Consider the following 18,176-nt stretch of genomic DNA (forward strand, 5'->3'; position numbering starts at 1 on the left):
TACCTTTCCATCAATAAATGAGCAGGTCAAATAAGAGGGGCATGCATGAAAACTATAATCCCTTTCTGTTTACGGAAGACAATGAGAAAATTGCAAGTAATTACTGAAACATATGCTGTTTATCTGTATTTGATAATATAAAAACAACATCATAAAATGGGAAAACAGTGGATGACCTCTTAACCAGCCTGCTTGGGACTGGACCCTTACATAAACTGACTGGCTAATCTGACAATATTAAAATAGAGGGGTCTATCAAGTAGCTTTCTATGAGCCAAACATGTCCTCAGGCACTCCCGACACTAAAAGCACAAGTGACTCCGAATTCATTACAAATTAATTGCACAGGTTCGACTTTATTTCAAATGTACTAACGCATAAAGTTTCTGCTGGATTGTTAAAATGTTACGTTTTCTTTTCCTGACACTCATTTTACAATCACTATAATAGTCCATCCACTACTGAAGATGACAATATTAAACAAATGGATACTGTCAGTCAGCAGGGCAGGGTAGGACACAGGCCTTCGCAATCGTGGCAAAGAAACATTAATCGGATCGTCTGTTTAAGAGGACGTCCACTGAATATAAATGCCTGAAAGATAGGGTGGCCTCCAAAACCTTGTCAATAGTTACGATATCAATCTCAAAGACTGAATCTTGCTCATAGTTGAGAATTTTAAAGTACTGAAGCTAACTGCAATACAAGGATTTCTTTCTAACATACAGTATACATCTTAAAAGTAATTTTTCTGCAGCAAGGAAATCACATGTTAAAATGCATGCCTCTGAGATATACTTTTTAAACACAACACTTCTTTAACAATACAATATTTCAGTTTAGCCAAATTAGGGTCTATATTGTGAAAGCTCTGCACTTAAATTTTTTGCAGTGAAAGAAAAAACTGATGTTAACATCAAAACCACTGATGGACAAAGATGCAAAAGCTCATGCAAGAACAGATAGGCAGTATAAAATGCTGTTAGCAGAACACCCCATCTAACCAGTCACACTAATTATGGTGTTATGCATTCCCCTCAATCTATTGATCTGGTTTCATATTAAATTAGAAAATGTTTATTTCCAAGAAAGTGTTTGCTGACCAATTAAAAAAATTCAAGCTTTCTTGGTTGATGGGGACTCATACAAGAAAGGTGCATTATTGGTTAACACAGAACGTCGGTATGAAATTTTCTTTTTAACTTTACACCCCAAAAAATTACAGTAAATTCTATTGCAAAGTGAATGCCATATTAAAAATGGAGTGGTCACTGCAGTGCGTACAATTGCATACCCACATTACAGTATTTCAGCACAAATTATCTTCAATTATTTACAAAGAGAACATATATTGCCTTAAATTTTGTTTCTTACTTTTTTCACAAAATCAAATCTCTTTCTGTTTGCAGAAGACTATGAGAAATTTTCAAATAATTAATGAAGCATATGTTTTACTTTCTGTATATGATAATATAAAACAATTCAACCATAAAATAGAAATATGAGGGCGAATCAAAAAGTTACACTAGCTTGAAGCGAGAGCTCGCTGTGTCTCGTGACCGTGGACAATGCGGAGCAACCTACAGTAGCTACTGACACGTCTGATAGGAACGTTGGTGTGGTATTCCGTCGTGTTGTGTGTGCAGAGTGGGCTAGGCTCAATGGCGCGTCCATTGGAGGTGCGTGCAACAAATCAGATTTCTATGGACTAAATGGCTCAATTGCATGTAATTGCATGTAATCACTGCTGTATGTGGTGAACATGCAATTTCTCGCCCAGGTATTGTAAAGTGGTGTAAGCAGTTTGACAGTGGACGCACCGATCTCACGGACGAATATCGCGAAGGCAGGCCCGCAACGACCAATACCGTTGCAAATGTTGAACGTGTGGATTGAATCATTAGAGAGAATCGGCACATAACACTGCAGGAAATTTCCAGCATGCTGAACATTTTGTATGGCAGTGCATTCTCCACTGTTCACCAGCACCTTGGATTTCATAAACTGTGTCAAAGATGGGTCCCACATCTGCTCACCAATGTTCACAAAAGACATTTCCAATCGTCACTGGCATTTTTGCAACGGTACTGTGTTGGGGGCGTGTTTCTGTGGTGAATCATCATACAGGATGAAACGTGGGTCCACCACTTAACCCCCAAAACAAACTGAACATCAATGGAATGGGTGCACACCACACCACCACCACCATGAAAGAAGGCCAAGGTCCAACCTTCAGCAAGAAAGGTAATGGCAACAGTGTTCTTTGACATGGAGGGTGTTTTGCACGTGGAATTTATGCCCAAAGGCATGAAAATCAACTTGGCTTTGCATTGTCAAACGTTGAACCGGTTACGTAAGGCAATTAAAGAAAAGCAGCGGGGAAAATTGAGCGCCGGTGTGATTTTGTTGCATGATAAAGCAACCCCTCACACGGTCCGCCAAACATTCGACCTGCTGCAGCGATTCAAGTGGGAGGTATGGCAACATCCTCCATAGAGTCCACACTAAGCGCCAAGAGATTTTCATGTGTTCGGTAAGCTGAAAACGATTAGCGGGTGAAAGCAGCTGTCTTCAGGTGGTTACATAGCGCTGGAGGAAATTTCTACGCATCCAGAATCGAAAAGTTGGTTGACAGTTCTGAGAAATGTTTACAGTATCTTGGGGGGACTATGTGGGAAAGTGAAATTACAATTGTATGTTGTCACAGCTGTGTTGCCTATGTGTAAGTGGTTTCATAAATGGCCATAACTTGGAAGTGTAACTTACTTTTTTAATTCACCCTCGTACATAACTGCCACCAAGTGTGAAATGTAATGTGTTATACTGTATTTAGAAATGTTTGCAAGTTTTTCCATTATGTCTTTGCTTAAAAGAAAACTGGCGAGTACAAAAACAATAACTCAAAAGGTCAAAATTATAAATGGAGTGGAAAGGGGTAAAAGAAAAAAAATTCACACACTCCATGGAACTATTTTTCTAAATGACAAATTCAGAAAGCTGCGAGATCCACACAGGTATCGTCAGGAATTAACAAAACACACCATTATAAAAGTAAACAAAAATATATTTAGTGAAATTTGGCAAATTATATCTGAAATGCATCCAAGAATTTATAGCAGATCAAACAAACTTTTTTTTTGCTATCTGCTTTACGTCGCGCCGACACAGACAGGTCTTATGGCGACGATGGGACAGGAAAGGCCTAGGAATGGGAAGGAAGCGTCCGTGGCCTTAATTAAGGTACAGCCCCAGCATTTGCCTGGTGTGAAAATGGGAAACCACGGAAAACCATTTTCAGGGCTGCCGACAGTAGGGTTCGAACCTACTATCTCCCGAATACTGGACACTGGCCGCACTTAAGCGACTGCAGCTATCGAGCTCGGTCAGACTAATTTCAATATCTATCCTATATTTGCTGTATTTTAAATATTCTATGAGAGGTAAGATATAATAGCCGTAAACTGTTTCAAAATCAAATAAATTTGTAATATATATCACCTCTTTATATCTCTAGTTTCGGACAGACTTCAAACCAACAATACAAACCTACTTTATGTTAATGAAGGAAACACATGTCAACTCCCAATCCACAGACTCTGTAGTAGTCCATGTTAGCAGGATTCACCTTGTAGCCTAGTAATGTACTTCACTTGATGTGATGTAGGACAACTGCCATTATTTTATGAAGTTGACTGACAATTTTATTGGAAAACAAGATTTTGCTTATTAAGTTTACTTCTCAGACAAATCAAAATGAATTATTGTATCAGATGTTTCAGAATACAATGTTTTTGAAATAACGTTTAATTACAATTCTAAAAATTTCATTTTTCCACAATCTTCATCTGCAGCCTTTTCTTAAATATGATACATCTTATTGGGGAGCTCATTCAGTTTGCCCAAACTTGTCCCAAAACTTGAAAGTAATGGTGGTAAAAATAGTACTATGGTCAGGCAAAGTTCATATTAAAGAATTAATTTCGGGATTTAATATTTCATGACCATTAATGCTTTTACTCTTTTCAGTTATTTCTTCTTCTTCCTGAAACGTTTCTGCTTATGCAGGTCATTCACAGAGCCTCTTCATATCTTCTCCCCCTCCCCCAGTCTATCGTTCATCACTCTCCCATTGTAGTCCTCTCCGATTTATGTCATCCTCCACCTGATCCCTCCATCTTGTTCGTGGTCTCCCAATTGTTCTTCTTCCAGAATCTGTCGATTCCAGAGCTCTTCTAGGTAATCCTTATTGTCCCAATCTTTTGACATGGCCAAACCATTGCAGCCTATCTCTCTTCATAGCCTAGTTTCTTTTAGGGGGTTGATCTGTAACGTGTTTCGTATTGTTTCATTTCTTATCCTGCCCCTTCTCGTTTTACCCAAGATCCCTTGAAGAACACTCTGATCCATACGTCAATACTGGCAAATAATATGATTTATATACCATTATTTTTGCTTTGGTAGGTGATTTCCAATTTTTAATTATGTGCGATACAAATAAAATTTTGAGCAACTTCCTATCCTCTTCAAAATTTCTTCCTTGAGGTTTCTTTTCCCAGTTAGCTTACTTCCTAGGTATTTAAAAGCATCTACTCCTTTAAGAATTTTTCCATTACACCTAAAATCCTTCATTTTTCTGTTTTCTCTACTGATTTTCATTACCCACTTTTCTTTGAACTTATTTCCATGCCTGCTGCAATTGCCCTCCGTCAGGTATTTAGTTCTTCCAATTTTTCTTGATTTTCTTCTTATATCATATCATCTGCATATGCTATGACTTGCGTATCATTTGCTGTTCACCCTTGGTGAACTTTTCTCATAATTTTGACCATCACTATATTAAAGAGCATTTGTGAAAGTACACTTCCTTGTTGAACTCCTGTCTGTTCTAAACCATTCTAATTTTTTACCATCTATTATAACACAGTTCAGACATTTCTTACACAGGTTTCTAATTCTGAATTGCATTTCTCTAGACAATTCCATTTTACACATACCTTGCCATATCTCTTCTCTTCTAACCGTGTCACATAAGCCTTTTGTGTATCTATGAATGCAACTGTGATGTCTTTCCCAAATTCCCATTTCTTTTCTACTACTTGTTTAGCTGTAAATATGGCATCAATAGTTCACCTTCCAGGTCTAATTCCTTTTTGTTCTTCTCAGTTATTTAAAAAAACAATTTCTCTACCCCCTCCCCACAAAACGGACAGTGTTTTTCGGAAATCGGAACGCTCTTATTGCTCATGTTACACAACTTGTTTCAGAACACAGTTCAACATCAGCGTGTGTATTCTAATGTACAGGTACTTTGAAACGAGTTAATTGGCCATGATGATGAGCTATTTGCGATCATTTCTTGTGCATACAATCTTTGGTCAAGGGGTTAGTTACTTTTTGCTGTGTGATGATAATGTAAGTAGAGTGAAACCCAGTGTGGCGCACATACTACTCCTGCCATGTAAAACACATCAATTTCACTTGAAACATATGGTAGTTCTGATTACCAGGAAATGAATATATTGTGGTTTCTAGATGCTCATCTTAACAGTGAAACCTGCCAAAGGAAATATATATGGCCAAGGTGGCACTGCTAGGGACAATCAAATGAAGAGTTCCATTTAAATACTTTATAAAATTCTCCAACTCAAATGAAGTGGTGCAGTCACACTTTCTCTCTCCTTCATGGATATGCATTTTCCAACATAAACATATCAGCTAAGGAATATTTCGAAGCTAAGTCTGAGCTACAAGGCAAGAATGTAAGTTTCCACCAACTTTACTTAGTACACATTCAATGGATCATAAGATAGAGAAGGGAAGTTTTGGGTCAAGAAATAACTGGCTCTAATGAGTCCAAGGATTCAGAAAGTTCCACTGGTTAAAAGGATGTATGCCACTTTTAGAGAAATTTCATAACGATGACAGAAGTGACGTAATTCCTACCATCAAGAGCCAAGCATTTCATATTTCCACCATTAATGTTGCAGATTGAAAGTATCTTACAGAGCACCCCCCCCCCCCTCCCTCAGACGACTTGAGGTGATTTGATAGGGAATATACTGTCATTCATGCCCAACATATACCTCACCGTGACACAAAAACTGAGTGGATTCTTGTATGGAAGAATCAGCAACACACTTCATAAATCTTGTTCCATGCTATGGAATTTTGTAATAAACTACAGTATTTTTATCTTATTCCCTGTTATACATTTGTCCAATATACACTTTACCAACAGACTTTAATAGTTTTATCAAGTTCCCAGCATCAATTCCATTTACTTGCAACAGCTTCCTTACTTTCATCTTTCATATCCAGCCACCCTCAGTCACATGGTGTCCTCTTCCAACTCCAGCAATATTAGATTTGTGATGCCTAGGGAGTCTTAATTTTACACACATTGTAGCCTTTACATTTCTACTGTTGATATTTCTCTTTGAAGGGTCACATTCATACATTTTTACTCTAATTAGTATTTTTTTTTTTTGGTAGTTGCTCTACGTCGCACCGACACAGATAGGTCTTATGGCGACGATGGGACAGGGAAGGGCTAGGAGTGGGAAGGAAGCGGCCGTGGCCTTAATTAAGGTACAGCCCCAGCATTTGCCTGGTGTGAAAATGGGAAACCACGGAAAACCATCTTCAGGGCTGCCGACAGTGGGGTTCGAACCTACTATCTCCCGAATACTGGATACTGGCTGCACTTAAGCGACTGCAGCTATCGAGCTGCATAATTAGTATTAAAGACAGTATGCTTGCTTAGTTGTAGTTCCCCTTAAAACAATTATCACCACCAATACCATGTAAGAATATAACTCGCCAACAGACTAATGATGCCTCGAGTCCTTGACCAGTTAAATCCATCTTCACTTTTCACAGTGTTTTTTCTTTTCAAAAACCTGTTTAATATCTCTTCAGCAGTTACTGGTCTTAAAGATGATGTTCCCAAACTTTTAGACTGGTGTACCACTAAATCAACATTCACATTTATACCGTACCACGAAGTGATATTATGAAGCTTTCAATGCTCAAAATGTATTTTATTATCTAATAATACAGTATTAGTAACCAGTGATTATACAATTACACAAATTAAATGATCTTTTTTTATGGCAGGGCCTCTCGGACTGCATGCACCAGGTACATGCACTGTGCACGGTGCAAAAGATGACTTCGCTTGGTTGACCAGAGTGCAGACCCCTACTCCTCGATTTGGAGCAATAGCGCTGTCTCTCTCTTTCACCACGCCTGTCTCCCTCTTCCTCACTTGCTCCGTAGCGCTCCACATCCGAGCCGAGTTGAGCCAAGTAGCCCAGAGACAAAGCGTTGATCCGAGCCGAATGGGAACGATGCACTATGCACAGGAACTCTGCGCCCCAGTTTGCACGCGTGAGATTGTGGGCGTTTGAGAGGCCCTGTTTTATGGCATTAAAATAACTAATTTCTTAATTTTTAAAAAATCCACAGCCTGTTTCCAGTCATTCGACCGGGTTAGGAATGGAATGAATGAAGCCTCCATCTAGCGGCAAGGATAGGAATTGTGCCGGCTGCCAAAGCCTGTCACACTCCCCTAGGGCAATGATTAATAAACGGCAGATGAAATGAAATGGTAATGGAGTGTTGCCGGAATGAACAATGACAGGGAAAACCAGAGTAAAACCTATCCTGCCTCAGCTTTGTCCAGCACAAATCTCACATTGAGCGACCGGAATTTGAACCACAGAACCCAGCGGTGAGAGGCCAGCACGCTGCCACCTGAGCCAAAGAAGGCTCCAACATTCCTAATTATGTATAAATAAGGTGTAAATAATACAATTATTTCAGGAAAAAAAATGCAATTTGGTGTGATAAATTATTCCTAAATGAAGCAGTGCAGAAATGGTATGGTAATTTTTTTTTATTGCCATGTGTTCATTAAACACATTAACTTCACTTATTAATGTTAGCAGGAGTGGTCTGCCTACCCACAAACATAGCTTCCTTATGTTTGGTTCAGTGTTTGTTATGTTTTGCCAGTAGTCTGAATAAAATTGTATTCCTATTTTTTTTTTATGTACATAAGAGAAGAAAACGTACTCTCACATAAATAAATTGTGATAAGGGCGTATAAGTTTCTGGTAAGACCCCAATTTAAGTATGGTTCCAGTGTAAGGGACCCACACCAGGATTACATGAGAGAAAAAAAGCCTGATTTGTTCTGGGTGAGTGACTTGACAGAAACAAGGCCCTTTGCTGGTCAGAAAATGCTGTAAGCAGTCGAGACAAGAAACCCAGCCACTATTACTATTGGAATATACTGAAGTAGTGATACCATCCCTGTTCCTTCGTTGCGAGACACTTCAAGACTGAAAACGCGAAGATGTAGTTCCTATCTTCAGGAAAGGGGACAGTAGTACTAGTACTAATAATTTATTTCTTTATTTTGATTTTTAGCCAACATAGGACTACTTATTAAGGTTTATGGAGGTTTTTCTTCTTTTTGTCAGCCCAATACTGTTTCATGCTTTCTGAACATAAATTTTTTCTGCAGTCTCTTTCAATATTTTGAGTGTATTGGTTTTGTATTTTAAATCTTCTATTGTAATATGCAACTCTTTCATGTCTTCTTTAAGTTCTGTAATCCATGTAATATTATTCTTACTCTTCCATAATTTTTCTATTATTCTTCTACTGATTCTATTTTCTGGTGACCATATTAGATGGCCTAAGAATGATATTCGTTTCTTTTTCATTGTGCTAGTCACAGATTCTATTTCTTCATAAACTGTCTCATTGGAAGCTAGTCTCCAGACTCCATTTACTTGATAATTTTTATTTAAACAGGTCCTCACTACGTTTGTTGTTTTGAATAATGTTTCACTTGCATATGTAATTTGTGGCTGGGTGACTGTTTTGTAGTGTTGCAATTTGGTTGCTACTGAGAGACACTTTTTATTGCATGTATTCTCAGTAACATGCTGTGCTGAAACCAGTTTATCTATTCTATTTTGCCATGCTGGTTTCTCGTTCAGGTTATATGTGATTATTTCACCTAAATATTTAAACTTTTCTACAATTTTTATTTCTTGGTCTCCCAGCTTAATTTTGTTTGCAAGCGGAAGTTGAGTTAGCATAATTACTGTTTTTTAAAATGAAATTTTCAAACCAATAATCTGAACTATTTCCTGTAAAGCTTTTATTTTTTGAATATCATTGGCCAGAAGAACCAGATCATCAGCAAATCCTAGACAGTTCAAATGTATGTTATCCTTCTGGGTTCCAATTTTTATATTTTTAAGAGTTGTTCTTGTACCGTTCCCTCATAATGTACTCTAGCGCACAGTTAAAAAGAAGAGGTGACAATCCGTCACCCTGTCTTAAACCAGTTGTTACCAAGAATGGTTCAGAAAGTTCTCCTCTGAACTTAATTTTAGAAATTGTATTAGAGTAAGTTAAATCAATTTGATTAGCTTTGGGTGAAGTTCAAAATGTCTTAAAATTTTTAATAATGATGGTCTGTGGATACAGTCGTAAGCTTTCTTGAAATCTATAAATATCATCGAAAGGGGCTTGTTTTGTTTTCTCTAACATGCCATGACTAGCTTCAAAGTTATTATTTGTTCAGAGCAGCTTCTCCAAGGTCTGAAGCCTCCCTGGTATTCACCTAACTCTTGAAGTAGTTGGTATTTAATCCAATTACTTAGTATCTTAGAGAAAATCTTATACATGCAGTCAAGGATGGAAATACCTCTATAGTTGTCTGGATTACTTCTTTCACCTTTCTTATGAATTGGATTAATTATAGCTGTTGTCCATTGTTCTGGGAATTTTTCTGATATCCAAATCTTCTGTAATATCATATGGAGGGACGTCCGAGTTGCACTGCCGGCCTATTTCCACATCTCTGCAAAAACCTGGTCTTCTCCACACGCTTTGTAGTTCCTCATGTTTCAACTTCTTTTGCTGTAGGTGGGTTTATATTTTCTGTTTTTTTTTTTTTTTACTGCAGTATGTGTATCAATAAGAGCTTTTCATGTTCATCACTGTTCAGGAGCTTGTTAAATGATCCCACCATGATTTCTACATTTTCCTTATTGTTATGTGCTATTTTTCCATCTTTATTTTTCCACAATAATGTGGGGGGTTGTATTTTTGCAATTGTTTACCAAAAGCTTTGTAATAATCTCTAGTATTGGTTTTGTAATAATTTTCCTCAATAGGGTTTATTAAATCTCTCTGATATTTTCTCTTAATTTTTCTGATAGTTTGGGTGAATTCTTTTCTGATGTTCTTGAGGTTCATGGCGTTTTCTTCAGTTTTGTGGGCTTGAAATTTCAACCAAGCTTGATGTCTCTTTTCATGCATTCTATCACAGAGGTCCACCGGGCATGTCTTTTCCTTGGATTTAATGGAGCTAGATCTTCTGCATTCTGTTTAAGAATTGGTATTAGGTAATTCAATTGTCTTAGTCTTGTCATTCCTGTTCTTTGCCAATATTGGGCATTCTGGATTAAGTGATGAGGGTCATATGTCCTTTCCTCTCCAACTCTACTTTGTCTTTTTCTTCTTTCTCTCCAACTCTATTTTGTTTTTTTTATTCTTAATGGAGTAATAATAATAATAATAATAATAATAATAATAATTTTGAAGTAACAGAAAAATACAGAAATATAGTTTTTGTAAATACAGCAGACTTATGTACAATATTTTTCTAACAACACGTTACCACAGTTTGGGACCCGTCTTAGGGATCCAAGAGGGCAAAGATTCTGGCCAGGATATGGTTCTTTAACGTACCAAGAAATCTACTGAATTAGATCTTTCACATTTAAGTGATATTAAAAGCCCCAATTGAACCTAAACTCAACTCTACAACCTAGAGCACGGAGGCAGGCACCGAGCCAATCGCACTATGCAAATATGGTATTGTGAAAGGATTAATAATCCTAGGTGTCTTCCCCATTATCAAAATATTATTTAAAAGACTGTGAAATAATCAGGACTGAGCTGAAAGATAAAACATTCCTCATCAGATTTGGGTTGAAATGAGACATTTCCACACCCTTTTAAAAAAATTCATTCTGACACCAATATGTGTTTGCCGAAGGACACAAAATAGGTCACACATTCGCTGAAAAAATAACTGAACTGTTGGTTTCGAAAAATAATATCAATATATTGAAGAATATGCCACTGAGAATTTTATAATGGTAACCATTTTGTCTTGAATATATCTGGCAGTCTGTACGATTGCCTCCATTCAACAAAATTTCTAGGGATAGCCCCTCTAGCACATAGAAGCAGTCCTCTTACTCGCATGTTCCTGACGCTGTGGACGCTCTGGAAGTAGGGTATTGTTGGCGCACATATATATATCCTGTTTTTCTTCATCTAAGTCATCTGGCTGGGAAACAGAGTCTTCAAACCTTATCGTAGGGTCAAGGATTTCTGCTTTGTTTTGTCTACGATTGATAGAAATTATATCAATATGACGGTTACATTCCACCTTCTGCTACACAGTGGACTTCATGTACCTTAAGGATTTTTTCTTTGATACTTGCTAATAAAGATCTCATGGTGTTATGACGCTTAATGCGAAGTAACTCTCCCTGAGGGCAACTACCAAGCACATGATGTAGGGTTTCATACTCACTGCAGTGGCCAGTGCTCGTAGAACGTCAAGGCAGAGTGCGTACTGGGGTGACCACTGCCGTCATTTTTTGGATGTCTCTCCATTCAGAGGATGATAGCCCATTGCATTTCATCACCCATGAGTTGGCAGATGGTACTTCAGCAAATAATTGGAACTCCTCTCCCTTTATGCAGATAGTTACTCCAAGCATGAAATTAAGTTCCTTGGATCTTCTTAACACTCTTGCATATGTCGTCAGTACTTATCTGCAGCTCTGAGAAGCAATGATTACTGATGGTGTTATAATCACTGACAGCGCTAACATGAGGATCATTCAAGACTTCCAGTTTGCAGTTGATGTTTAATTGTTGGAGATATGCTTCCCACGTTGCATGCAGTATAGACAAGCCTTTCTATTTATTGCTTGTGTACAACATACTGTTAGGTGTGTCACTTGGTAGCTAAAGAATCTCCATCTCACTCTTGATTAGATTGTCTGCTTTTATTAAAGTTTCTTGGGAATTTTCTCTACAGGTGCCAATTGAAAAAGATATATTAAAGTGGGGCTTATGAACTGAATTATAACCATTAATTTTTGTAGTGGTTGCAGCAAATGGGAGGCAGGAAACTTGTCTAAATTACTTCTTAGATGTTCTAAAGTTTGGTTTTCACTGAATATCAGCATCTTATTAAAGGACGCACCCAGATATTTAACTTCATCATCACTGCCGATACTTGATACTGCCACACATGGTTTGAATTATATTACAGATTAATTTTCCATTTTGGATGATAATAGCTCTAGATTTCTTAGTAACTGATTTCTCGGCCTATCTCTCGCAGCATATTGATGGTTTTTGTGACCAAAATTGAGGCTGCTTCTTTGTTATTTTCAACAACTGCTATATCATCAGTGAAACATAATGCCGTTGTTGGATCTGTATCAGGGGTTAGTTTGAAACCATAAGCTTCATCAACATTTTCTTCCGTGATGTCATTAAGTATGTGGTTAATACCTCAGTTAAATTAAAAAAAGGTGATATTGGATCTGCTTGCATCACTCCACATTTGATATTTATTTCCTCAGTACTGCCTTCATGTGCATCTGTGTTTTATTCTCCGTAAGTAGTTTCATTAATAGAAGTTTGAGGATCTGAGGCAACTGGGAATGCTCAATGCTCGGAGTTAGATGGTCATGCCTAATGCTGTCAAAGGCTTTACTGATATCTAAAAAACACTATGCATGCGGAGAACTTGCATGCTGCAGCAGTACGGAGAATACCACGGGTGATATATATGTTAATGAAAGTTCCAGGAGTCATAAATCCCCTTCAACAATGGTTTAAGGAAACATATTCCCTTATGCCATAATATAATGTTTTCACTATAACCCTCCGGAAGACAGAACAGGTGGTGACTGGTCTCCAATTTGAAATATCCATTGCATCCCCTCCTGAAATATAAGAACTGTTCTAAGTTTTAAGCACATCAGGAACTCCCTTGTTTAACATCAGCATAGCGCTTCACGTTCACTGCTCTTCTGAAGATTGGATTTCAAATAAGAAACTTTTTTTTTTACAATTATTAAATGAGGAAGTTACTTCCCTCCTCCCTTCAGATGTACAGAACACAATAGTCGGACATAAAATGAAGCCTTCAGTAGACAGCTTACAGACACTAAAATTTGAAAGAACTTGCAGCCATTACAACTACAGCGAATTTACTATTTATGACCATTGTTGTTTTCTCCTATATTGTACTTGGAAAAAGACCAGCTTTATTTCATTGTCAAGATTCCTTCCATTAAGATGTTGCCAATGTAATTCAGTAAGAATTGTAAAGCTGTATTTAATGAAAGTTATAGATATTGTAACGTGCCAGCCCCCTTCGGTACTTCCAGGAAGGGGCTAGTGAATCTCACAACCTGGGATCTCCCAGCCGGCTTGTAGGGTGGGCCTGGCCTTTCCGTGTATTGTTGTCAGCCAGCTTACATGCGAGTTTCTTGGAGATTCAACAGGAATGATCTGCCTCTAGTGACATCGAAATTTCTGGCCCAAATCACCCGAGCTATAAAAAGGGAGGCTACCCATGGACAGTCAGTCAGTGCTGGACTCGCAGTGTCAGCTGGGCTCCGAGGAGGAGTCAGCGTGAGACTGTGTGTTGGGGTTCGGTGGCTAGGCTGAGGGCGACAGAGGTGTTGGCTGTCGCTAGTGTCCCACCGAGGTCTGAACCAGGAGCTGCTGTTGTGGTGTCGGAAGAGTCCAATGAGTGGGGTGGAGACGACAGAACAGAAGACTGTACTGTGTGTTCGTGTAATTCTGTGGACTGCGGATCGCCGTGAGCCAGCGAGGAAACCCGCTATTGTGAGTATGAGGATAAATGGACTTGTGTTAATGCTCACTGTTGTATCGTCCTGCTGTTGGATACTGTTGAGCTGTTTAGTTGTTCGCTGCATGCGACTGTGTGAATTACTGGACTATCTGTGCAGTCAAACCAACGAACTGTCGTCGCGTGTTGAATGGCCCATAGCCCTGTGTTCAGATCCAGTGGTCTACACACAGCTGCTGCATGAGGTGACTGGACTTGGGGAAGTGAAATTAAGGATTAAGTGTCCCCAGGTAGAGTAATGGGCTGGACCTCCTGCTGCGCCATAAGGAAGAGCAATTTGTAAATAGACAATAATTAGTAAGTGTGACCATTCATAACTGGTTAGAATTGTGTGTGTGCATCCTAAAATAAATTTGAGTAATGAAATAAATGTTTTATTCGTAACAATATAAATACCTTATAAACCACCTAGACAAGGACTAAACGTACCAAGGAAACATCTTTTACATCATCACGTTCATTTTCTTACATTAGTTCAATAAACACACAATTAAATTACAACATATAACGTCTACAGGGAATTTTGAGAGGTCAGAAGTGAATTAGAAGGCAAGAGACATGCATATTAAAAAATAGGGTAGATAGCAAATGGTTCACAACTTTGATAAATGAAAAAGCAAAGATGCAAGTAACAATTAAAAGGTAGGCTATACGACTTTTTCAATACAAAATGTTTGTAAGCATCTTATTCAAGAACAATGCCCTATATCATTTTCTGTAATGTAAAATTAAAATAGTAACAATGGCATTTTGTAATTTAACTTGTATTAAGTTTAAGTTACTGAACAAAAGATACACTTCTCTACCAAAAAAAAAAATTATGACACACCAATCAAACTATTTTACCTTAGTTTCATCTTTTATTCTTCTATCGCGGCCCTTTTTATCAGCCTTGTTCCGTTTTTCCTTAGCTTCTTTGGGTTTGAATCGCCTTTCATCCTTGACCTGCAGTGGTTGTGGTTGGGAACTAGGGAGCACAGGAGCAGGACTTACTGGAGCTTGTTCTTTAAGAGAAGATGTCTGAGTAATCTTTGGTTGTTTAGTAACTTTATCAGAAGCTTGAGGGACAGGAAGAGGATTACATGTTAATCCACTGTTTATGAGCAGCTTGTAAAAATAAAATGGAATGATACTATATAACCAGTAAATGCAGAATATTACACATACCTTGAGGCAAAACAAAGATAGGACCAATAAACATGTTTAAAAGAAATTTTTGCCACAAAATTTATAGGCTAATAATGGCAAATAATACCATGTTCTCTAGTTTAATCAGGCCAATGACCTAGAAGTTAGACCCCTTTAAACAACAAGCATCATCACCTAGTTTAATCTACCAAATTTTAAACCAAGAGTAACATGATACAACTAACTCTCTAAGGCCCGGTTGTATAAAGACATCTGACCGGAGATCAATTTAGAACCTAGTTCCAAAAATGAACTGAGCTTACGACTTCATCGCGTGTATAAGACTGAACTCTGTTTACACATGTGTAGTTCAAATGTGATCGAAGTTCATAAAAGTGGGCGTAGCAACACCGCAAAACAAATGAAATACAAAATAGCCTTGCCCGTTGGATAATAGTTAAATGGTGAGATTGACCTGGTCATGACTGTCAACAAATGAAATAAAAAATTGCTTTGCTCCTTGGATGAATTGAGCTGGCCGTGACTGTCAAACATCGTTTGCAGCCTGTACTGGAATTTCTCCATATGCTCTTCTTGCAGCAAACATAGGTGGAGGTAAAACGGATCTCCGACTTCGCTCAGTCAACCCTTATTTTTTTCTGATCCTGATGGTATTAGGGTTACGAAGCCTAGTGAGTCTTTCATTTTCATGCCTTTGTGGCCGTTCTCTTCCTTTTATTCATTCTTTGAAAAATCCATTAGTGTTAAGAAGGGGTGATTGTCCAGTTGCACTAGGCTTGGTCGGTCTTGTGTTATAACTGTTGTCTCATAGAGCCCATCGCATGTCTATTTTCCCCTTTACGGTACCTGTTACCTACATTTAAAGATAAAAATTTCATTGTTCCATATTGAAAAGTATCACAGTTAAATTGAAATAATAAATATGGGAGTTCAACCTATTATTATTTCAATTTACCTGTTACCTACGGCGATATTAAAGGAAGATAGGAAACTTTAAGTTTCCTATCTTCCATTCTCAGTTCAATACGGACAAAAATGAAATTCTTAGATTTAAATGATATTAAAGGTGTTAAATCATACATTTGGTCATAGTGCTTTTATGAGCACAGCACAGCGAATGCATAGCTGTCAGGAATAGGTGAAGCAACTCTGCATGTCAATAGCTGGCTCATGTTTCATATGTAGCACGAATCGAACAGGGCAGTCCCCAGTTGGTAAATGAAGCACATTTGAATATATTGGATTTCCTCGAGAAGTACTCTCGATTTTTGGAATAATCACAGTACTGAACTTGTAATGTTCATAAATTTAAGGCTAGGTGTAGAAAACAGTGTTGTTCTATTTTAAAAACAAAGTTAATAACATTATCTCAGAGGATATTGATGCCATTCTATTTTGAACGGTCCATGGAGTATGCTGAATAATCCTCTATATCCCAGTAATGAAACATCTTAAAACATGAACGAGATAATGTAATATCGTAAGCAATTCATCGAGGTTATGCTGTAGCATTATGTTTCACTGCATTATAAAAAGCGTAATACAGCTTATATATGGACAACAGCTATAGCTAACTATGTATTAGGGTAGAGTTTTGTGTATTTTTGTATGATTTATTATAACAACACAGGTAATACTATGTTCACAATCAGCTGTACTTTTATCTCAAATAGAAAACAACTCCTTGAACAGAGATCAAACAATTAGATCGGAGAAATTTCTCCAGTCAAAGTTAATCCTAGTTCAGTGCGAACTGATCTCAGATTAATGTTCACAACAAAAATATCTGAGTTTAGCGCGAACTGAGATCAATTTCATCTCTGATCTAAGATCGAACGGTTTATGCAACTGGCCCTAAGAGATACTGAATGCTCCATGCAATAGTCATTAAGTTGGCTTCTCGTATTGCTAAAGAGACTTAAATCTTAGAGGGCAGAATTTAATATATTAAAATCCCACATGTTGCCCCCGGGCAGAATTCAATATAATATATTAAATGGTCAAAAATATAGTGTCACTGGCAGATGTAGTTATAAAAAAAAACACAACAGATGGCAGTAAACGACACTTATAGGTCTGGCTGAAAGGGGTATCCTTGAATAGAGTTGCGTTATCTCCCCGCTAGCTTTCCACAAGCCGTGAGAGACTATCATGTTCAGTCAAGCGTGTCATGTCGAAACTGGCATTCTGTGATTTATACAGCTATTTTGCAACATAATGAGTAAGAAGAGAGTCAGTGAGCAAGAGATTGCTTCAATTTTGATCTGTACGTATATAGATGAAAGTGAATTTTCATTTGAAGATTCCGAAAACGGAAATTCAATTAGTGAGTCTTCACAGTGCAAGAGTGACTCAAGTGCCTCAAAGAAGGAAACAGCTGACGAAAGGACTGACGTGAGTAACTTGGACACAGGACCTTCAAGTACCATTCTGATATATAATATTAACCAAGGACCAGTTATTTTACTTTCATATTTTAACAGGGTGACCGAGCCTACAGAGTAGAGTTAGCTAGTGGTTGCATGCTTCGAAACACTGAGCCGGCGCAGTCAGCTGTCTCAATGCCTCGACACAACAATGCTTTACTGTTTCGAAGCAATGAGATTGCTTTGTCTCTCATGTTGCATGAACAGAAACAACAGTTGTTCCGTACATGTCAGCTACATCGATGGTTCGAAACAGCGATGATGCTTTATCTTCTCACCTCAATAGAAACATTCCGCGCGACACTGCCCTGAAGACGAGCCGACACTCGATAATAGATGCTTCATATTCTGAACCGCAATTCAGGTTACTAAAAGAGCAATGTACTCCGCTATGTAAGGTCTTAGTTTTACACAGAAACAGGGTTTTGTTTTCATAACAGGGTCATACTAGAACAGAAAGACACCCCTGTTTGTCAGGTGCAAAATTTTCGACAATTATGTTTATGAACTTCAATTTGAAGTAGATTTTCAAACTGAATTAGGTCACGTTACTTTACATACGAGGCATGTTTTTAAAGTAAGTACCGTTTTGATAGAGAAAA

The 18,176-nt window shown here is 37.9% G+C and overlaps 1 protein-coding gene across 2 annotated transcripts in view; it reads right to left on the reverse strand.

Annotated features, from left to right (window-relative positions):
- The window catches only part of LOC136878909 (probable elongation factor 1-delta), a 184,427-nt gene that overhangs the window by 147,311 nt on the left and 18,940 nt on the right, over positions 1-18,176 (reverse strand). The gene's annotated exons all lie outside the window — the stretch shown is intronic.

The sequence above is a fragment of the Anabrus simplex genome, chromosome 8, assembly GCF_040414725.1.
Source record: "Anabrus simplex isolate iqAnaSimp1 chromosome 8, ASM4041472v1, whole genome shotgun sequence".
Classification (NCBI taxonomy): Eukaryota; Metazoa; Arthropoda; class Insecta; order Orthoptera; family Tettigoniidae; genus Anabrus; species Anabrus simplex.